Source organism: Euleptes europaea, chromosome 19 (genome assembly GCF_029931775.1).
Source record: "Euleptes europaea isolate rEulEur1 chromosome 19, rEulEur1.hap1, whole genome shotgun sequence".
NCBI lineage: Eukaryota > Metazoa > Chordata > Lepidosauria > Squamata > Sphaerodactylidae > Euleptes > Euleptes europaea.
The window spans coordinates 30,737,735-30,761,697 of NC_079330.1; the positions used below are offsets into that span (position 1 = coordinate 30,737,735).

Here is a 23,963-nt window from a genome sequence, read left to right on the forward strand (position 1 = left end):
ATCCCTCTCCCCAGTGAGATTTGCACAAATTCCTGCAGAGATACCGGCCAGGCGCAATGATACAATGACTGGTGGGCCGACGCGTTGATGGGGCAGCGGGGAAGCAAGAGGCCGCAGCTCCGGATCCGGGAATTCTTCTTCATCATCTCGAGCTGTCAGGACGCGTTAGGCTCAAGCGCCCAGCTCGCCGAAGGAGTGACCCCAGACTGAACGGGAGAACGCTCGCAAAAAAGGACTCATTGTCGTCTCTTTTTCACACGTCAGTCACTTTTCACAGCACCAAGTTCTTGAAATCCAACCAAGGTTCCCCTTCCTTTTTGTATCTCTCTGCCGAATGATTCAGAGATACACACTGCAAGTGTGTGTGTTTTTTTAAGCGACCCGGGTTTCTTTTTTTTAATTAATTTTTAAAAAATATTTTTTAATATATGGGGATACAGAAAAAGACAAATGAGAAGAAAAGAAAAAAATTGGGGGGAAATCATAAATGACAGACATATCTGTGCCCAAGTTTCTATATATAGATAACTGTATATCTTGGCGCCCCTGAAATTTCAACATTCAACTACTAAATACTATAACTGCCAAGCTGGTTTTGTCCGTTATTATCTATTATAACAAGTACTAATTTAGGTTGCTTATTGTATAATGTTGTTATCTTAAAAATGTCATATATATATATATATATATATATATATATATATATATATATATATATATTCTGTATTGGTTAAACTGACATCGCCTACTTCTAATATTAATTACATTATAAGCATTTAATATTTCTGACTGCCACAAGAATTAAATTATCCTAACGACATGTGTATTTATCATAAAGTGGTTGCCATTTTAACTTGAATTCATCAATTGACTTTCTTTTCACCAAAGGACCCAGGTTTCTGATGGTGGTAGAAGTGGGGAAATAGCAAGTGAGGTCTTTTATCCCAGCTAGGGTTGCCAGGTCCCTCTTCGCTACCGGCGGGAGGTTTTAGAGGCACAGCCTGAGGTGGGTGGGGTTTTTGGGAGGAGAGGGACTTCAATGCCAGAGAGTCCAATTGCCAAAGCGGCCATTTTCTCCAGGTGAACTAATCTCTATCGGCTGGCGGTCAGTTATAACAGCAGGAGATCTCCAGCTACTACCTGGAGGTTGGCCACCCTAATCCCAACCTTTCTCCCAGGAGTGAACGTAACTTATATTTCTTGCAGGTAGAAGAAGAAGTAGAATTGGGTTTTATATGCTGACTATCTCTACCTTTTAAGGAGAACCAAACTGGCTTACAATCACCTTCCCCTCCCCACAACAGACACCCTGTGAGGTAGGTGGGGCTGAAAGAGTTCAGAGAGAACTGTGACTAGCCCAAGGTCACCCAGCTGGCTTCATGTGAAGAAGCAGGGAATCAAACCCGGTTTTCCAGATTAGAGTTTGTCGCTCATGTGGAGGAGTGGGGAAACCATCCCGGTTCACCAGATTAGAGTCCATGGCTCTTAACCACTATGCCACAGTGGGACCATCTCTCCCAGGGGGCCAGGGCCGTCCCAAGATTTCTTGGTGCTCTCAGGAAACTATGACTTTGGCACGCACACGCACCGAGCAGTCAGTAGAGAGCAAAGTGAGAAACCCTGCTCGGTTCTCCCACCTGGGCTTTTAGGTGGTGGCAATGGAGTTGGCAGAGACAGCTGATGCTTTGGCAGGGCGAGGAGGAAGAAGGCAAAGAAGGGTGGCTAGTGGACAGCAGCTTCCCTTCGGCCTCCAGGAGAAAGGCACAAAGGAAAGACGAGGTTCCTCTCACCTGTACGACACCCCCCAAAACCTGGCGCCCTAGACGGTTGTCTAAGTTTGCCTTGTGATCAAGCCAGCCCTGCCTGGGGGCTCCAAGCAGAAGGTGGGAGGCAGTTAGGGTTGCCAACTTCCAGGTACTAGCTGGAGATATCCTGCTATTACGACTGATCTCCAGCCGATAGAGATCAGTTCACCTGGAGAAAATGGCCGCTTTGGCAATTGGACTCTATGGCATTGAAGTCCCTCCCCTCCCCAAACCTCGCCCTCCTCAGTCTCCACCCCAAAAACCTCCCTCCCGTGCCAAAGAGGGACCTGGCAACCCTAGAGGCAGTGCTTCAACCATTTTCTTAGTGGTACTCTGTCCTGGCTCCAGCTGGCTTCCTTTCACCCCTGCTCCTTCTGGCAGGGAACACTGGGCTTATCCTCACAACAACCTCGTGAGGCAAGCAAGTGTGAAGCACTAGGCAAAACCATCCATTGCATTCTGCACATGGTGTCATATTCTGCATTTATTTACACAATGCAGAGTTGAGGAATACATATAAACTCCCCCCGGAAATGTGAAAGCGAGGTTTGGCACTTATTCTCAGCAGAGTAAAACCTCCCCTAGCATGGCACATTCCACCTGTGGCCATAATTAGACAAGGAATAGAGAATAAAACTGCTGCTATCATACTGCCCTTGTACAAATCTATGGTGAGACCACACTTGGAATACTGTGTACAGTTCTGGTCACCACACCTAAAAAAGGATATTGCAGAGCTTGAGAAGGTGCAGAAAAGAGCAACCAAAATGATCAGGAGATTAGAGCAACTGCCCTATGAGGAACAGTTAAAACATTTAGGGCTGTTTAGCTTGGAGAGAAGGAGGTTAAGGGGAGATATGATAGAGGTTTATAAAATTATGCATGCTATAGAGAGAGTAGACAGGGAGAAGCTTTTCTCCCTCTCTCATAATACTAGAATGCAGGGTCATCTGCTGAAGCTGGAGGGTGAGAGATTCAAAACAGATAAAAAGAAAGTATTCACACAACACATAGTTAAATGGTGGAACTCCCTGCCCCAGGATGTGGCGATGGCTGCCAACTTGGAAGGCTTTAAGAGGGGAGTGGACATGTTCATGGGGGAAAGGGCTATTCATGGCTACTAGTAAAAATGGATACTAGTCATGATGCATACCTATTCTCTTCAGGATCAGAGGAGCATGCCTATTATATTAGGTACTTTGGAACACAGGAAAGATAATGCTGCTGCAGAGGCACCTGGTTGGCCTCTGTGCAAACAGACTGCTGTACTTGATCTGATCCAGAGTGGCCTTTCTTATGTTCTTAATAGCCCACTATGATAAATGCATCATGCACTGAGAAGCAAGAAAGCCATATGAGCATGCTGGTAGATCCTTATCCACTGCCACGGAGACTGAAACAGCATTTTCCTACGACAGCTTAATTGTTTCCACTGCTGTTCTTGGGCTGTTCTATTTTAATGTTTTTATTTTTGGCTTTGTTTTACAAGAATAGATAATGCTGAGTTTTCTTTTGTAAGATCTTTGCTTTACAGACCACAGAAAACTTGGTAGGACACGGCTTCAGTCGCGGTCCTATTGGAACCCTGCCCGGTTTGACTCGGCACAATTTCTAGAAGGTTAAAAGTACACCAGATAAAGAAGAGACTCTATATAGGACCATAATCCATTTGCAGAGTTTACATCGCTGCATGATTTGGGAAGGGAGTTAGTTCCAGATCCAGACGTAGGCTGCTCTCTGTAGGGTAACCATAGCACCCTATCAATGTCACACAAAACCAGTTTAATTTAAAAACAGTATTTTATAACTGTCATATAAAAATTATGTTTTACAATAAGACTGTTATGACTATTAATATGTAATGTTGCATTACTGTGTATTTTTTATTCATAATACCAGTTTTTATTTAAATATAATGATTGTAATGATTGTAAGATTGGACTGTTTTAATCTATTTTTTCTATTCTGTATTCTTATTTTTCTACTTTGTGTTTACATATATGTGTGTGTATACATATACACACACATACAATTTTTAAAATGTGCACAAAAAAGTCACACAAAACCATGGTTTAATTAAAGCAACCATGGTTAGTATGCTCATCCAGAGTAGTGTAGTGGTTAAGAGCGGTGGTTTGGAGCGGTGGATTCTGATCTGGAGAACCGGGTTTGATTCCCCACTCCTCCACATGAGTGGCGGAGGCTAACCTGGTGAACTGGGTTTGTTTCCCCACTCCTACATGTGAAGCCAGCTGGGTGACCCTGGGCTAGTCACAGCTCTGATAGAGCTCTCTCAGCCCCACCTACCTCACAGAGTTTCTGTTGTGGGGAGGGGAAGGGAAGGTGATTGTAAACTGGTTTGATTCTGCCTTAAGTGGTAGAGGAAGTAGACATATTGAAACCAACTCTCTTTCTTCATCATCTAGGTAGGAAAAATCAAATGCATAATTATAGGATGGGGGAGACTTGTCTGAGCAGTAGCGTGTGTGAAAAGGATCTTGGGGTCTTAGTAGACCAAACACTGAACATGAGTCAGCAGTGTGATGCGGTAGCTAAAAAGGCAAATGCGGTCTTGGGCTGCATCAACAGAAGTATAGTGTCCAGATCACACGAAGTGATGGTATCGCTTTACTCCGCTCTGGTTAGACCACAACTAGAGTACTGTGATCAGTTTTGGGCACCACAATTTAAGAAAAATGTAGACAAGCTGGAACATGTCCAGAGGAGGGCAACAAAGATGGTGAGGGGTCTGGAGACCAAGTCCTATGAGGAAAGGTTGAAGGAGCTGGGTATGTTTAGCCTGGAGAGGAGAAGACTGAGAGGGAATATGATAACCATGTGCAAGTACTTGAGGGGCTGTCATATTGAGGATGGTGCCGAGTTGTTTTCTGTTGCCCAAGAAGGTCGGACCAGAACCAACGGGTTGAAATTAAATCAAAAGAGTTTCCATCTAGACATTAGGAAGAATTTTCTAACAGTTAGAGAGGTTCCTCAGTGGAACAGGCTTCCTCGGGAGGTGGTAAGCTCTCCTTCCCTGAAGGCTTTTAAGAAGAGGTTAGATGGCCATCTGTCAGCAATGCTGATTCTGTGACCTTAGGCAGATGATGAGAGGGAGGGCATTTTGGCCATCTTTTGGTCACTAGGTGTGGGGGGGAGGTAGTTGTAAATTTCCTGCTTTGTGCAGGGGGCTGGACTTGATGACCCTGGTGGTCCCTTCCAACTCTATGATTCTATGATTCTATCTGAATGCAGGCCACTCCACTAACTATGGCTGCTTAAGATATGTCAAGTCAGGATCTGAAAGCGTAACTTGAAGTTCATTTATTAACCACGGTCAGTCTGAAGGATCCCGGCTTCCTCTTTGGCACTGCCCTTTCCACAGTAGGGCCTGGCAGACCAACTGGGTCTCTGTGGGGGAGGCAGGGGAAACCATGACCACTCACTTGGTGGAGCGACTTGCCTGAGGAGGACAGCACGGCTCCCAAACCTTTATCTTTTCACGGAATGTGCAAAACAAAATTGTTTGGGGGGCCATTTTTAGAAAGGTGATATGGTTGCAGTTGCAATGCCTGTGAATTTCTATAGGCAGTTGTACTGCATTGTTTATTGTATGCATGATCGTGTTTTTATTGCATTTTTTAAACAAATGTCATCTGCCTTAATTTTCAGTGAGGAAGGCAAATCATAAACAAAGTAAATACATTTGAAAGTTCACCTGCCGACTAACCATAGTTAAAATGAACCATGGTTTCACCCTATGTCGGAACCAACCAGATCAGGATTAGCTAGGTTTGACCAGGGAACCTCATAGTCTAGTGGGCAGCCTGGGAAATTCTTGGAGATTTCAAAGTAGTGTCTATGGAGGGGAGTCTTTGGGGAAGGATTTCACCTATAATCTACAGTATAGCATAGAAACCACCCTCTAAAACTCTAGGGAAACTGATCTCTGTAGTCTGGAGATTGTAATTCCATGAGATCTTCAGGCCCCACCTGGAGGTTGGCAACCCTAAGGGCAGCACAGACTGTATCAGGCTCAGTATCAGGCTGTCAGCTGATCGGATAATAATTATCCCGGCCTTCTCCTACAACAGCCGCTCAATGTGCGGGGCCATCAGATGGTGTGTAGGTAAGCAAGATTGCCAGCAAATGTTACAGTCATGGCTGCCACCACGATAATAAAAAGAAGAGAGAGACAACAGTCAGAGTTTTTTTTATACCTGGCAAGACTCGATCCCTTGCGAGCACGAACAGTCCTCCAAACTCATTCAGCGAGTGCCTGTGTGACTACGGAGTTGGTGAAATTGAAACCCTAGGGAATCTATTTTTTTGTAAGAATTGGAATAAGGAGAGAACCAGGTGGATCATACCCATTCTAACAAAGTATAATCTTCCTTTAGAACTCTGGATCGCCCCTTTTCTCTTATCAGATCTAGAGATAGATACCGAGAAAATTTATCAGGTGACAAAATACTTAACACAAGTAATGGCTTTAAAACTGTCCTGCTAAATGATATAGGCATTTCGCTCCAAGGGGTATTGTTGAACTTGTATAATTTTATTATATGTATTTTATGCATTCTGTTTATGAATTTTAGGTATTTTATAAGTTTATGCATATTTGTTTATGTAGTTGCTTATGGCTTTGTTAATGAGCAATAAACCAAGATCTTGAAGTCAAGAGTTTGCGAGCAGGGAACATCAACCCCACCGCCCTGGGAAGAAAACTGACTTCGGAAAACCTATTTTGCACGACACTGTCTTCATAAATCTGGCAATTATCTCATAGTCTGGACATCATTTTGCTGATATGCTGAATGAGGGATTTCAGACATGCCTTAACCTCAAACCTTCAGCTGTGTCTTTCATGTCTAAGACTTGATCACCCCCGCCCCCTTCTGAAGTGGTTTGGGTTACTGGGTCCTTTAACAAACATCTCCTTTTGACAACACATGAGTTGTACAAGGTACAGAGAACAACACAGCTCTCAAGAATGCTAACAGCTTGCAAGTGGCAGGGTCCAACAGCCATGCTTTTCTTAGGCCCAGACTTTTCTTAGATCCTAGTCCAGTAGCACATAAGAGACCAACAAGATTTTGGGGGTATAAACTTTCGAGAGTCAATGCGGTATACCCCCAAAATCTTCTTGGTCTCTAAGGTGTACAGTTCTGGTCAACACACCTAAAAAATGATATTGCAGAGTTTGAGAAGGTGCAGAAAAGAGCAACCAAAATGAACAGGGGGCTAGAACAACTGCCCTATGAGGAGCGGTTAAAACACTTAGGGCTGTTTAGTTTGGAAAGAAGGTGGTTAAGGGGAGACATGATAGATATCTATGAAATTATGCATGGTATGATAGGAAAAGTTGAGGGCAGCAGGAAAAGAGGAAGGCCCAACAAGAGATGGATTGACTCAATAAAGGAAGCCACAGCCCTCAATTTGCAAGATCTGAGCAAGGCTGTCAAAGATAGGACATTTTGGAGGACTTTCATTCATAGGGTCGCCATGAGTCGGAAGCGACTTGACGGCACTTAACACACACACATGGAGAGAGTGGACAGGGAAAAGCTTTTCTCCCTCTCTCATAATACCAGAACGCAGGGTAATCTGCTGAAGCTGGTGAGAGATTCAAAACTGATAAAAGGAAGTATTTCTTCACACAACACATAGTTAAATGGTGGAACTTCCTGCCCCAGGATGTGGTGATGGCTGCCACCTTGGAAGGCTTTAAGAGGGGAGTGGACATGTTCATGGAGGGCTATTCATAGCTACTAGTAAAAATGGATACTACTAGTCATGATGCATACCTATTCTCTTCAGGATCAGAGGAGCAGGCCTATTATTTTGGGTGCTGTGGAAGACAGGCAGGATGGGATGGTGCTGCAGTCGTCTTGCTTGGGGGCTTCCGAGAGGCACCTGGTTGGCCACTGTGTGAACAGACTGCTGGACTTGATGGGCCTTGGTCTGATCCAGCAGGGCTTTTCTTGTGTTCTTATGTTCTAAGGTGCTACTAGACTTAAATCTAGCTGTTCTATTGCAGACCAACGCGGCTACCCTCTGAGACGTTTCTTAGATTTAGATGTGTCATGTCTCTGAAAGCTCTTCAGCCTAAAAAGCTCCTTGCAAGTAGTAACCTAATGCACTGAGAGAGGGCTATACTAAACTTTTCTCCCTGATAAGCTGCATTTCTGTGTGCAGGTAAGGTGTCTTTTTTCTAACTCCTACATGCAGAGGAGCATTTTAAAAAATACTACTGCTGACCAGCAAGAATAAGTCCAAAGTTCCACCACCACGTTCTGTGCGACTTGTACAACAGCTCCCAACATGGTAGTCGAACAAACAAAAATTCACCGTTACAGCACACCTTTTGAAATGATGACCGATCATTTCATGCTCTGTGCTGTCAGGTGAACGGCTGAACCACACACAGATGAGAAAAATTGCTCTATGTGAAAGTTTCGAAGGGTTAATGGAAAACCAAGGAATTCCTTTCTCCGCATCCCACAGTTCTGCTATCAGATTCATTTCAAACTGTCCAGGACCACAGACCTAACTAATAGGGGTAACCATTAAAAATCTCGTTTGCAAACTACAGCCCACCAAACTACAAAAGTGGATTCCTGAAGGAAAAAAAAGACCGGACTCTCATCCCACGAGATTTCAAACCAACTGAAATGATTTTGGGCTGAGTTTCTGCTCAGGGCCTAGCATCAGTCTCCTTCGACTCACATTCTGCAGGAAATGCAACTGTTTTGAATGGCAGGGCTGGAGGAGGAAAACCCTCAAAGAGAAGAAAAAAGAGGGGAATGAAACCCAACCTAGAAAACAGAAGCTGGGGTACCCAAGGTTGGGTGGGATCAATAAAATATTTAATGAAAATATAATTTATTTAAAGCGCTATGTCAAGATAAAAATTATATATATGTATATATATATATACACACATACATATACAGACAATATATTCAGACCAGGCATGTTTATTGGTTGTATAATATATTACCAATTATACAAACATCTAGCAAGATTGTCTCCAGTTATGCTGGCTGTAAATGTCTCCCATATAAAATGTGTGCAATTATCAACCTGGAGGTTAGCAACCCTATACTCTAACCACTACAGTACGCATCCCATCTTCTCTGCTCTTTTCCAAACTAGGTGGGCCTCAGGATGGACACCTTGATGCATTGGTTCTAACCAGGAAGAAGAAGAGTTAGTTTTTATATGCCGACTTTCTCTACCACTTAAGGGAGACTCAAATCGGCTTACAATCTCCTTCCCTTCCCCTCCACACAACAGACACCCTGTGAGGTAGGTGGGGCTGAGAGATCTCTAAGAGAGCTGTGACTAGCCCAAGGTCACCCAGCTGGCTTCGTGTGGAGGAGTGGGGAAACAAATACCAGTTCACTTGATAAGCCTCCGCCGCTCATGTGGAGGAGTGGGGAATGAAACCCGGCTCTCCAGATCAGAGTCCACTGTTCCAAACCACCAGTCTTAACCACTACACCATGCTGGACTGGACAGGACTGGATGGGAGACACACACACCAGCACACACCCTGAAACCGACTCCGGATGTCTTGCCTTTGAACCTGGAGGCCTGCAAGTCATCACCGCACCTTCCCTCCTCCCCGCTGCCGCCGCAGAGCCACAGAGCCGCCGTGATCTCTCCCAGCAAAGTGCTTAGAAAGCCATTATTTGTAATAACTGTTAAATGATGAGACACTGTTTACCCAGATCGTCAGATAAATTCTCACTTGCAGGAGGCTCGCCAGAGCGTCCTCGGAGTCATCTGGTTTGCGTTTGAGACGCAGAATGTAATTAGCCGCCGTAACACAGCAGAAGAATTCAATAAAAGGGGGCTTTTGCTCTTTGCAGGTCTGATAGCGACATTTTTTCCATAAATGTTAATGAAGAAAAGTCTGTTGTGCCTCACACTCCTCCACATGTGAGCAAGAGGGGGAGGTGTGGGAAACGGGATGATAATGTGCTTTGGAATCTTTTTAATGGAGAGCAACCTCCTTTTGAGTCTGGATGGGGAAAAAACAACACCAAGTCCAAAAGATCCTGATCCGATTGGAATCTTAACTAATGGGTTTGGGGAGAGAAGAAGTCAGGGTGAGGGGGAAATAACGGGGGCTGGTCCTAGCATGAACCAACAGGAAGCCAAGGCAGGATGAATGCTCACTATGGCCATTAATGCACGGCTGTTTCCTCGCGGACACCCTGTCAACTGCTTTGGGGCTTTGCTCTCATTATGCTTGCATTTTCTGACTGTCAGAGGTCGCCTCGTTCTCCCCGCACATCTCCGCACGTTTTCAGCGCGTTTTCTGGATGCTGGTTAAACACGCAGGGACAGTGACCTCTGACAGTCAGAAAATGCAAGCATAATCAAAGCAAAGCCCCCAAATAGTTGGCGGGGTGACCGCGAGGAAACAGCCATGCATAAATAGCCTTAGGGTTCTGAATCCGGAACTGGAGGAGACCAGGAAGAAGCTGGAGGGAGACTGGCTCTACCTACCAAGGGATACTCTTTGCACCCAATGGCCCAGGCAGGGCAGGTGACACCCCAGTGCTTCTAAGTCATGCTTAGCAACAAGGAAGCACCCTGGATGGATTCAATCAACGGTCTATCTAGTTCAGCATCCTGTTTCTGGCAGTATCAGCCGGAGCCCTCCAGGAAGCTCACAAGCAGCCCTCTCCCACTGCTTACCCCTCCAAAACTGGTATCCAGAGATAGGCTGCCTCTGAACATGAATGTTTACATTCTTCACTATCATTGCTAATGAAAAGAATCTTGCTGCATAAGACCGCAGCTCCATCTCGTCCAGCATCTTGTTTTCCCTAAATGACCAGCCACATACTTCTGGGAAATCCCCAAGCACAGTTCTAAGACAATATCCTTCCTTTCTCATCATTGATCTCTCAGCAATTGTTAATTGAAGGTAGAGTGCCTCTTAGCCTAGATGCTTCATCTAGCCATCTTGGTGAACAGCTTTTACTCAAATCTCAGGGGCTCAGAAAGACCGCGGTTTTCATGATCCTTCAGAATCTGTCTTCTGCGCATCACTGAGTGTTTTCCAGGTCAGGATGCAGAAGTGGCATCCAGTCCTCTGTGGCAGCAAGAGGCGCAGCCACAGGACTGGCAGTTTGGCCTTTGAGCTGTGGGCGGAGATATGGGTGAGGCATGACGCTGGTTGGGGAGGGGCCATGGCTCAGTGGTAGAGCATCTGCTTGGTCTGCAGAAGGTCCCAGGTTCAATCCTTGGCATCTCCAGTTAAAGGGACTAGGCAAAAAAAAAAAGGGGGGGGGACTAGGCAAGTAGGTGATGTGAAAGACCTCCGCCCGAGACCCTGGAGATCCGCTGCCGCTCTCAGTAGACAATACTGACTTTGATGGACCAAGGGTCTGATTCAGTAGAAGGCAGCTTTATGTGTTCATGTCACTTATGGGGAAAAAAGGAAGTGACATAGGTAGTTCTAGGGAACTCTATGGTAAAACTTCATTGCTTCCTCTGGAGCAGGCCTGTCTAGTGATGCTTGGGTCTGGGTCTTTGCTTGGGCTATAGCCTCCCTGGCATGGTTCCCCAGACGAGCTCAAGTGGTCTCGGTCTCCCCACTGGCTCATACCCTTGTGCAGCTCTCTTCTGGCTTGATTTGTTGGCTCAGGCCCTGGCCTGCAAGGCTGACCCTCTTGCATACTGTGTTCACTTTGGGTCACAGGATCTCTATCTCTAAAAGGACACTGCATAGCTGGGAAAAGGACAGAAGAGGCCAACCAAGACGATTAAGGGACTGGAACATCTTTCCTAAGAGGAGAGGCTGAAGAGTTTGGGACTTCGGTTTAGCAAAGAGATGACTGGGGGGGCAGGGTACAGGTTTATGAAATTATGCATGGGGTAGAGAGAGTAGACAGAGGGAACCTTTTCTCCCTCTCCTAAAATAGTGGAACTTATGGCTGATTTATGGCGACCCACAGGGTTTTCAAGGCAAGGGATGTTGGAAGGTGTTTTGCCATTGCTGGCCTCCGAGTCACACCCCTGGTATTCCTAGAACAGGGCTGGGGAACCTTTTTTCAGGCAAGGGCCATTTGGATATTTATAACATCATTCGCGGGCCATACAAAATTATCAACTTAAAAATTAGCCTGCTATATTTGGTCAAACATTTAGCCAAGAGGCACAACCAGAGATGGCTCCGAGTGTCTGCCACATAGAACGACTCGCTTTTGAGTGGATTGCCAGTCTTCAATCCTTCTGAGCTAGAGATCTGCCAAGACCCACAAAGGGCCAGACCAAATGATTTTGCGGGCCTTATACGGCCCCCAGGCCTGACGTTCCCCACCCCTGTCCTAGAAGGTCTCCCATCCAAATAATAGGCAGGGTCAGGGCTGAGTGTGGGACTGGCCCAAGGTCACCCAGCAAGCTTCCATGGCATGAGTAGGGATTCGAACCTGGGTTTCCCATATCCTAGTCTGACACCTTAACCACTATACCACGCTGGTTCTCGGCCTGAAGCATACATGGCTTTAAAAGGGGATGAGATAAATTCGTTGAGGACAGGTCCGTCAGTGGCTACTAGCCATGGTGACTAATAGGAACCTTTATGAGCCAGCGTAGTATAGTGGTTAAGAGCAGTGGTTTGGAGTGGTGGACTCTGATCTTAGGGTTGCCAACCTCCAGGTAGTAGCTGGAGATCTTCTACTATTACAATTACTCTCCAGCTGATAGAGATCAGTTCACCTGGAGAAAATGGCTGCTTTGGCAATTGGACTCTATGGCATTGAAGTCCCTCCCTTCCCCAAACCCCGTCCTCCTCAGGCTCCAACCCCAAAAACCTCCTGCCGGCAGTGAAGAAGGACCTGGCAACCCTATCTGATCTGGAGAACAAGGCTTGATTCCCCACTCCTCCATATGAGCGGCTGACACTAATCTGGTGAACCAGGTAGGTTTCCCTACTCCTGCACACGAAGCCAGCTGGGTGACCTTGGGCTAGTCACAGCTCTCTTAGAGCTCTCTCAGCCTCACCTACCTCACAGGGTGTCTGTTGTGGGGAAGGGAATGGCAGGTGATTGTAAGCCGGTTTGATTCTTCCTTACATGGTAGAGAAAGCCGGCTTATAAAAACCAACTCTTCTTCTCCTCCTACGAACAGAGGCAATAAACTTTTGAATACCAGTGCTAAGAGGGTCCATCTAGTCCAGCATCCTGTCTCACACAGTGGCCAGCCGGTTATTCTGGAGGGCTAACAACAGGGAATAGAGGCCTCTATGTCCTTTTGTTAGCCCTCCAGAATAACCGGCTGGCCACTGTGTGAGACAGGATGCTGGACTAGATGGACCCTCACTGGCCTAACCCAGCAGGGCTCTTGTATGTTTGCCCTCCTTTTTAGATGGAGCACATGCTTTGCACGCCAAAGGTCTCCCATTTAATCTTTGGCATCTCCAGTTACAGGTGATGGGAAAGACCTTCTGCTAGAGACCCCAGAGACTCCCTGCCAGTCAGAGTGGGCCAGCCTGAACTAGATGGACTCAGGGCCTGAGCTGGACTAAGGCAGTTTCTGAAGCTCACTGGCAAACCTGTTCTGAAGAAGTGAGCTGTGATTCATGAAAGTTCACACCCTGCCAGAAATTTTGTTAATCTTTAAGGTGCTACCGGACTCTTGCTCTTTTCTACCCCTGTTCCAAACCCTTTCCCCTCCTCAGCTCCCATGTGCTCGGCTGCCAGAGCCCCGGCTCCGTCAGCCATCGATGCGAGCATAAAGGCCCTCCTAACCTCGCCGGTTCTCTTTAATGACAAATCTAGAAATGGGATTCCACTTTGCTTTATCATCCTTATTGATTTTCCTCCTCGCCAGCCCCGTCCTCGGGAAAGGGCACTCTGTTTCCTCCAGGCCCTGGCTCGAAAAGGGTTAAGAAAATGTTTATCACAAGGCTGGCTTCAGAGTTGAAAGTAATGTGATCAGTAATGAATTTTGTGTTACATTAGGTTGTATAAATGGACAGACAAGCGCAGACACCAAGTGGCCAGGAGTCAGGGCTAATTTAATGAGGCTAAAATAGAGACAGCACCAATTAGATGCAGGGCCAGCTCCGAGCTCCAGCAGGGACGGCAAATGAAAAGGTACAAATCAAATTACCGACTAATAGAAGCAGTACAAGAGAGGGCAGTCAATGCTAAATGCATTAGGACCCTGTGACCTCCCTGCTCTGAAAAACAGAATCCCAAATCTGACTTTAAAACACACAAACACACACACACAGAGAGAGAGAGAGAGAGAGAGGGAGAGAGAGAGAATGAATCATAACCATCTTAGAAACTTCTTTGGATGGAGGGGGGAACCCTCAACGGTGCTGGTTGCAGGATTAGAAAAGAATCCCACCGACGCCATTTTGTGTGTTTGACGGGTATTTTACTAGGCGGTGAACTTTTTAAGGCACCATCCAAAGCATACTGCACAATGCTTACAACTATGGAGCATCAGGAAGCGTGTGCCATAGGGAAAGCACTCAGAATTCCTGTGCATCCCATGCCTCAGTCCTCAGCCAGGGCCCGGTGTGTACATGCAGCCATCGGCAGCCACTGCGAAGGGCAAACGATGACATCCCAAAACCAAACGACACACATGAACTCAACTAGCTGCATCAGAAGCCAGCATGCGCAGAATTAACCCTTTGGGCATTCTACTGCAAATGTTTAAAAGAAAAAGAGAATGAGAGAGAAGCATCACATCTTATACATGATGGTTAGGGTGGCCAGGTGCTTGGAGGTGGCAGGCAACCCCCCGGCAATTCACCCCTCTGCCCGCTGACCACCTGAAGGTCGGTGAGTAAACGTGCACGTGCACACTGGTGCGTGCGCGTGGCACTTCCGGTTTACAAGGGGCCCTTTCCTCTTCATTTGAGTGGTAAAGGGCTGCTTTACCACTCAAACTAAGAGGAAAAGGCCCCTCGTGAGGCGGCACTTCCGGTTGTAAACTGGAAGTGCCGCTTGTATGTGTTGGTACGCGCGCGCACAAGCGTGCACAATTGCACCCACAGCCCCATAGCCTCCCACCAGAGCAGAGGAGGGACCTGGTAATCCTAATGATGGTACATGCATACAGCCAGCTGGATATGGGCTGGAAGATAACAGCTACAAGAGATCACTCAAGAAGAAGAAGAAGGAGAAGACTTGGTTTTTATATGCTGACTTTCTCTACCTTTAAGGAGTCTCAAACCAGCTTACAATCACCTTCCCTTCGCCTCCCTACAACAGACACCTTTTGAGGTAGGTGGGGCTGAGAGAGTTTGGAGAGAACTGTGACGGGCCCAAGGTCACCCAGCAGGCGTCATTTGTAGGAGTGGGGAAACCAACCCAGTTCACTAGATTAGAGTCCACCGCTCAAGCACAGGAGTGGGGAATCAAACCTGGTTCTTCAGATTAGAGTCCACCACTCATTACCACTATGCCCTGCTGGTACTATTCTGGCAACAAGCAGTTGTATGAATGGAGGACATTGTGCAACCAGATCTCTTAGTCTTCTGTACGGAAGCCATTTTAAATCGTGGCGTTAAGGATTTCAAGTTCATCTCCACCCCTTAATTATGGGAAAAAGAGGCCTCCTCAACCTCTTTTTAAAAAGCCATTGGTCACCACTACATCTTTTGGAAACGGGGTGTGCAAGGCAACAATACGTTCTCAGCACATATACACATTAAAGCACCAAACTCCCGGAAGGTTGTTTAGGGGTGTCCACAGGAGCCAGAAGTGCAGCTTCAGCGTACTTTCAGTTTGTGCTGGGAATATGGCCCAAAGCATTCTAGTTTTGGAAATGCCACGAGATGTAGAGCTTTATAAAATGAGAGTTGGATTCTCTCCCCTTTTGAAGTATTTTTAGCCCGGCTCTTGTCGTCTCCACACCAAGCAGAAAAACGCAGCAAGGACTCCAGCAAAACACAGTTCCCTTCTCAAACCGTGCATGTTTTAGCCTTCAACAGAAGCCGGGAAGAGGAAATAGCTTGTTTAGCTGCCTACGTTCGGATCAGGCTGTTGCTTCTCCCCTGCCGAGGAGGCTTAAGAATGGCTGATAGCCAAGATTCCAGCGATTTGGAAGTACTTCGAAAGCCAAAAAATGCACCTCTTGGCAACGGAGCTGGAGCGAGGAATGGCCGGTTTCCTTTTGGGAAGCTTATGGGGAGTCGTATAAAGTACACGCTTCCTCACCTCAGCGCTGTGGAGGGACAAATCCAACGGGATGCCAGCTTTTAAAGCTCTTTAATGGACTTTGCAGGACAAAAATAGTTTATAACTGCTGACGGCAGGTATATGAATTTCTGCACTTCCAAGACAGAAAAACAGACATGGGGAGTGATGGGATGGGAGGAAGATGAAACGGACTCAGCAGCAGGAAGCTGCAGGAGAGAAAACTCCAAACAAAAGCATTCTTGGAGGAATGAAATGCAAACATAGCAGGGGCAGAATTGAATTAAATCCTTTAAAAATGCAAGCATCCAGGGGTATCAGACATTCCCCAAACTGTGTACCAAAAGACAACTGCTGGTTAGTTAAATAAGTTGTCTCTTATGAGCCTACAGCACCCTTCTGCAGAGGAGGCTACCTACTGTGTCTCTGCTTGAGCCCCCCCCCCCCAAGAAGAATCTGCTGGGGACGGGTAATCATGCTGTGTCTCTGAATCTAATGTGGTGTAACCCCTTTAGATGCAGAAGTGCAGCAGGACTACCTACCCTCCGAAAGGTAGGGCCTGTCATGTCCCAGCATGAATCCCTGTTCCATCACAACCTTCAAATCAGGAGCACACTTTGAACAGCAAGTCATGCAGATGGCTGGACAAGTAACCATTGTGGTTTTGCATTCTAAAAAGAAACCTTTTTGGGTGTACAGGTGAATTATCACTTGTACCTTGGCTATCAGAAGTTTGGAGGTCAAAAGCTTGAAATGAAGCATCCAATGTTCTCCTGGCACACAGAACAAGAGTGGGGAAGGTGACAAAGCATGTGGTAGCGGTTCTTGGAGTACACATCTCTCCATGACCCATTTCAATCCAGCTTCGGGCTTGGGTTTGGAACCGAGAGCGCTTTAGTTGCACTGGTGGACGATTTTCATTTAAAGTTGGACAGGGATACCTGTTGATACTCTTAGATCTATTAGTTGTCTCAGCAGCCCTTGACACACAGCTGACCACTCCGTTCTTATCCATCGGCTGAAATATGGAGTTGGAGCTGAGGAAGCAGCCCTTCTGTGGTTTAAGTCTTTCTTGTCTGATGGGACACAAAAGAGTTTTTACCAGAAGACCAGAATCAGCAGGCTGGCACTTGTCCTGTGGTGTGTCTGGCCATGCTATTCAATATCTATCTGAGAATGTTGAATGAGATCATCCAGAACTTTGGGGTTGGGTATCTTACATAAGAACATAAGAAAATATGAAAGGCTATGCTGGATCAGACCAAGGTCCATCAAGTCCAGCAGTCTGTTCACACAGTGGCCAACCAGGTGCCTCTAGGAAGCCCACAAAGACAACTGCAGCTGCATTATCCTGCCTGTTCCACAGCACCTAATATAATAGGCATGCTCCTCTGATCCTGGAGAGAATAGGTATGCATCATAACTAGTATTCATAAGAACATAAGAAAGGCCATGCTGGATTAAACCAAGGCCCATCAAGTCCAGCAGTCTGTTCACTGAGTGGCCACCCAGGTGCCTCTAGGAAGCCCACAAGCAAGACGACTGCAGCAGCAGCATCCTGCCTGTGTTCCAAACCACCTAATATAATAGGAATGCTCATCTGATCCTTGACAATTCTATCTTTAATAATGCTTTCCATTAATTTACCTGGAACAGACGTTGAGATAACTGGCCTGTAATTTCCTGGATCCCCCCTGGAACCCTTTTTATAAATGGGTGTTACACTGGCCATTCTCCAGCCCTCTGGTACAGAGGCTGATCTATCTTCAATATGGAGATGACTCCCAGCTTTATATTTAATTATCTAAGCCCCCAGAGGCAACCATCATGGTTCTGAACCAGAGTGTTTTTTTCTTAATATTATATTTTTATAATATTATAAAAGTATAATAGTATAAACAGAACAGGAAAAAAACTGAAACCCTCACAAACAATTACAATTACATCAAAGAAAAAAAGAAAAAAGGTACATATGATATAATATACAATGATATAATAAACAAAATATGATGATAGCAACAATTATGAACAGTAAATAGTGATATAATCACATCAAATGGTGATTATCATAATAATATATCTTAACATACATCATAAGATATTCTATACAATAACTGATAAGAATAGATTAAAAAAACTTGCAATGATGATTACTGTTATATGTTTCTAAAAATACCAGATAATAAAAACTGAGTTTGCATATTATCATCTGTTCATAATATGTTTAAATATTTTCCCCTTCGCAACACCTTTTTAATACAGTATATCAAGAAGATTTTAAATAATTCATATGTCGGATTTCAACAACCTCCTCTGCTCTTCATTTTTAAAGAATATAAGTAGAATGCTTTCCATTTATCTTGAAATTCTTCAATTGGTATTTTATTCGTATAGTTTGTTAATTTTGTCATTACTGCATATTCAGCTAGCTTGCTTTCCCAGTCCTCTTTGCATGGACATTCTTCTGCTTTCCATTTTGCTGCAAATGTAATTCTGGCCGCCATTATCATATATCTAAACAATTCTTCCAAATTTTTTGGAATATTTTTTGGTAAAATGCTTAATAGCATACTCTTTGCTTCCATAGTAAATTTAATTTTGAACGTTTTCTGGATTTCGGCATGTATTAGGTTCCAATATTTCGTTGTCTTTTTGCACGTCCATCATATATGTTAAAGAGTACCATCCACCTCTTTACATTTCCAGCATTTCCCTTTACAGTTCTTATCCATCTTCTTGATATCCTTTGGAGTAATGTACCACTGATAAAACATCTTATACCAGTTTTCTCAGGTTAATGTTTGGCTGGCTGTAAATTTTATATCTTTCATCCATAAAGTTTCCCATTGGTGAATAGATATTTCTTCCTCAAAGTTCTGCATCCATCTAACCATACAAGTTTTGACTTGTTCTGTTTCTGTGTCAAATTGAAGTACTAGCTTGTAAATTTGTCCTAATAAATGTTCTTTTTGTTGCATTATCACCTTTTCAAATTCAGTCATCACCTTATTACTCCTCTTGCTATGTGAATGTTCTTTTTTAATCTTGAAAGTTGTTGAAAATATAGTAGCCGTTGCACTTTTTTGCCTTCATCTTTCATCTTTTTCCAGTACTTGATTTCTCCTTGAGAGTTTATCATATCTCCATATGTTATACAATCATTATTTTTTCTCACATTCTTATTATAGTATGCCTCAAAAGGGGACATTATAGGGGATACTGGAGGACTAACCTCTTCTTCGGGTAGATTCCACAATGTGAGTAACCCATCTCTAATTACATGGCTTCTATTTTGCGTTGTATTTTTGACTGATTTTTTTAGTCCATAGGCAATTATGTCAATCTTTTTCCAAATCTGCTGTTTCTAATTTTATTGCTCTTTGATCTAGGTTTTTAATCCAATCCACAATCCAAATGTCTTCCATTCATACAACTGCTTGTTGCTAGTGTGGTGCTAGCATGGCGTAGTGGTTAGGAGTGGTAGACTGTAATCTGGAGAACCGGGTTTGATTCCCCACTCCTCCACATGAGCTGTGGACTCTAATCTGGTGAACCGGGTTGGTCTCCCCACTCCTCCACATGACGCCTGCTGGGTAACCTTGGGCCCGTCACAGTTCTCTCCAAACTCTCTCAGCCCCACCTACCTCACAAGGTGTCTGTGGTGGGGAGTGGAAGGGAAGGTGAATGTAAGCTGCTTTGAGACTACCTAAAGGTAGAGAAAAGCAGCATATAAACACCAACTTCTTCTTCTTCTTCCAATTTCCAATAGGTGGACCATGACAGCATCAGAGCAGCTCCCCCAAAATCAACAAGGGCACCCATAATTCATAGTCCCACCAATGACAATTGGTCTTCGCTAACTGAAACAGTCCCACATCAAAGTTTTCTGGATTAATGCACCAGTTAAGATGACTAAGGAGCCCTGTGGCGCAGAGTGGTAAGCTACAGCACTGCAGTCCAAGCTCTGCTCACAACCTGAGTTCGATCCCGGAAGAAGTTGGTTTCAGGTAGCTGACTCAATCTTCCATCCTTCCAAGGTCGGTAAAATGAGTACCCAGATTGCTGGGGGTAAAGTGTAGATGACTGGGGAAGGCACTGGCAAACCACCCCGTAAAACAAAAGTCTGCCTAGTAAACATCAGGATGTGACGTCACCCCATGGGTCAGGAATGACCCGGTGCTTGCACAGGGGACCTTTACCTTTTTTTAAGATGACTAAAGGATGTTGCACTCCAAAGTAAAAATAATGTTTTCATTATTATTGCTTTTAGCCTTGGGGGTGGGGACCCTTGGTAACTGTGTAGACCAGCACTGTGGTAGGGGCAGCCAATGAAGGAAATTCTGCTTCCCCGTGTTCTGAAAATGCAAGTGGTAGAGCCCTTGTAGGTCTAAAGCATCATAGAATTCAGTGGTGGGGATGACGGAATAGCATATTTGACTGTTCCCCATGTTAAATAAAGCCCTCTCTTCTTGTAGAACACTAGCATGTCAGGGAGAAGAGTTCTAAGTAGGGTTGTCAGCTCTGGACTGGGAAATAACTGGAGATTTGGGGTGGAGCCTGGGGAGGGTGGGGTTTGGGGAGGGACCTCAGCAGGATATAATGCCCTACAGTCCACCCTTCAAACCAGCCATTTTCTTCAGAGGAACTAATCTTGGTCATCTGGAGATCAATTGTAATAGCGGGAGATCTCCAGGTGGCACCTGGAGGTTGGCAACCCTAATTCCATGCCAGCTTCCTTCCCAGTACACTAATCTATGTGCAGGGAGGCAATGTGATCCTTCTCCCTCCCCCAAATATGTGGAATCTCCGCTTGCTCAAGGAATGGGGCTTCTGTCTTTTTCCATTCAGTGAGCGAGGAGCCAAGAAAATCCTTCTTAACCTCTCCCTGTTTATCTCATTGTTCTGGTTTCATCTTTGACCCGGTCAATGATTCTTAAGCTTGGAAAGAGCATTCTGATTGAAGGCTGGAAGTTTTTGCCTTTCAGACTGGCCCCCTCAACTTGCCCTTGTTTCAATGGCCTTTGCTTGAGAGTTCCAACGTTGTGCTAAACATCTTTCAAAACATTTTTTAAACACTTAGACAGCAAAGAGTTCAAGAAGTATAAACAGGAATTATAGCCATGCATCACCAGAAGTCAAAATAAGATCATCCAAGTTGGACTAGGGAGGGCAATTTGGGGCCAGAAACTGGCAAGTGAGCAGCTCACATTTATCTTCAGTGGGACTTGGGTGCGAATCCAGCACAACCCGAGACCCACTTGGACATGCAACATGTGGTTTATGTGGCATTTTAAAATCTAGATCTTATTCTGCCCCCCCCCCCCCCATTTCTCTGGAGGGATACTGAGATGTAAGAGGAGCCCTTTTAGATAAGAACATAAGAAAGGCCCTGCTGGATCAGACCAAGGCCCATCAAGTCCAGCAGTCTGTTCCCACAGTGGCCAACCAGGTGCCTCTAGGAAGCCCACAAACAAGATGTCTGCAGCAGCACCCTGCCTGTGTTCCACAGATCAGAGTGTCAAGACCATATCCTGTCTCTGACACCTCCAAAAACTGATACCTCCAAGAATTCTTAGGATGCTGAATTCTGCACCAAATATTAGTTTCTGCACTTGTGTGGTGAATCAGCAGAATCTACACAATGGTAGCCCTGACCTGGATGGTCCAGGCTGGGCTAATTTGGTCAGATCTCAGAAGATAAGCAGGGTTGACCCTGGTTAGTACTTGGAATGAAGACCACCAAGAAAGTCCTGGATCACCATGCTGAGGCAGGCAACAGCAAACCATCTCTGGCCTTTTATGCACGGGTTGTTTCTGTTAGATACGCTGCTCTCTTGATGCACAGTATTTGCAGCCGAATTCTCAAATCACTCTGCACAGGGGCATTTCCCCTGGAATAAATACCTGGAGAATTTGGGATTACTAGGAGTAAATTTTTGCATGGCCAGTGAAAATGCAGAGTACCTGAACTAACCTTTACCTTTTTACCTCCATTACCTAGAGAGGTGTGCTATTTGGGGGAAACTAGGTGTCCTTTATCAGTACAGGTGGAGCCCCCAGAGGGGTAAGCAACGCCCCTCTACAGCTGTTTCAGGTCAGGAAAATTGTGCGGGGGATGAGGAAGCCGCCTCCTCACATGCGCTGCAGTGCCAATTGGAATTGGGCCCATGCATGCATGGGACTAAGTTCTCAGCACAGCACTCGCTATACATGCTTGATTTCACACCCCTGAAGATAACCTAGGGAAATATGTGACATGTAGTTAGACCCTTGGGCCTTTTATGCAGGGACGTTTCCCGGCGGTCACCTCCTTTTGATTACGCATGACTTTTCTGCCCGTCAGAGGTTGCCTCACTATTCCCATGCCTTTTGCTAAAACAGCAACTGGAAAACACAGGCAAAATGCGCGGGGAGAGCGTGGCGACCTCTGATGGGCGGAAAAGGCCCACATTATCAAAAGGAAGCCCCAAAGTGGTCGGCTGGGGTGACCATGGGAAAACGTCCCTGCATAAAAGGCCTTGATCATTGAGAACAGACAATTATTTGTTCCATTCCTCACCTGGGTAGATGGATGCGGGTTAGGGTTAGGGTGAACTTGTTTGTAAGGATCTAGAGATGATTTATGGGATGTTTCCAACCTGGTGGAGACAGGTTGATTTGGGTCAAAGTGCAATGATGTGGGTCAAAGTACATACCAAGGCACCTTTAGACGAAAAAACGGCCTATTAGCCATTAGGCCTCACTGTCCCCTATCAATGACCAAGCCACACCAAACCTAACGCGAGAATCCGTTCTCCATCTTACTTACACAAGTGGCCATTACAGTTAAAGAAGCCCATCCTAGGAGTTAAAAGATTTATTCCAAACTTATTGCAAAATATGAAAACCAGTTGTGGGGAGAAATTTATGCTGTTCCTCGACAAAGACTTCCCTGCGATCATTTAGTCCGGCTGACTGGGTGGAAAAGCATTAGAGAAAGTGAAGACTAAGCAAAAAATGTGTTTTGAAATAAAAGCAAGACAAATGCTTTCAACAACAGAGTAAATATTAGTGGGGTTAGGACAAGGCTGGTTCTCTTTTGATGTAATGTAAGAGAAAGTCCATTTATCTTGACTTCTGCTTGCTAATCAGTTTTGAGCACTGCAAAAGTTTTAATGAGATATACAGCTGGCTAATGATTGGCTGCCTCTCTGGCTGAGGAAGGATTTACAAAACCATTTTCCCCCTTCAGCTCCCTTTTCAAGACCCCCCCCCCCGAGTTAACTGATCTTCTTGAATGGCCACCTCTTCTGCCCCATCCAATCATTCAAGCACCTGCAACAAATGACCAATTTCTAATTTTGTTGAAACAGCCTGAACTTGTGCAGTGATCTTTTTGTAAATGTCCTTTTTTTTAAGGTAAAGGTAAAGGTCCCCTGTGCAAGCAACGGGTCATTTCTGACTCATGGGGTGACGTCACATCCCGATGTTTCCCAAGCAGACTTTGTTTACGGGGTGGTTTGCCAGTGCCTTCCCCAGTCATCTTCCCTTTGCCCCCAGCAAGCTGGGTTCTTTTTTTACACCCTTTGAAAATTTTTGGCGCCCTTTAATTTACTTATGGTCATAGCTGATAAGACACTGAAAACAATAACTTCATTAGTGAACCATCCCTGGTGTCCTGCCTTTGGGCAGTTGCCAAAGGGTTGTCGCCAAAGGGCTGGCAACCCTCTGAGGGACCTTCAGGTAGGCCAGTGGGTGGAGGCCTAGCAACTCTGGCTCCTTAAGGGAGTCAGTCAGCTGCTGAATTATTGTCGGGGAGTTTAGTCATCTGTAAATTGTGAATCAGCATACACAGGGATTTTTTTTTTATCCCTCTTCAGATCTAAAGCTACAAAGGAGAAGTCAGATTCTTTGCTTTGAGGTCACATTTTCTTCTATTAAAAAGTCTTGCAAATGGTTCAGTATATATCTAGGTCAAGAGTCAACCCAGGGTTTACAAAAG

The 23,963-nt window shown here is 45.2% G+C and overlaps 1 protein-coding gene across 1 annotated transcript in view; it reads right to left on the reverse strand.

Annotated features, from left to right (window-relative positions):
• BCAS3 (BCAS3 microtubule associated cell migration factor) overlaps positions 1–23,963 on the reverse strand; it is a 698,169-nt gene that overhangs the window by 13,274 nt on the left and 660,932 nt on the right. The window lies entirely within an intron of this gene.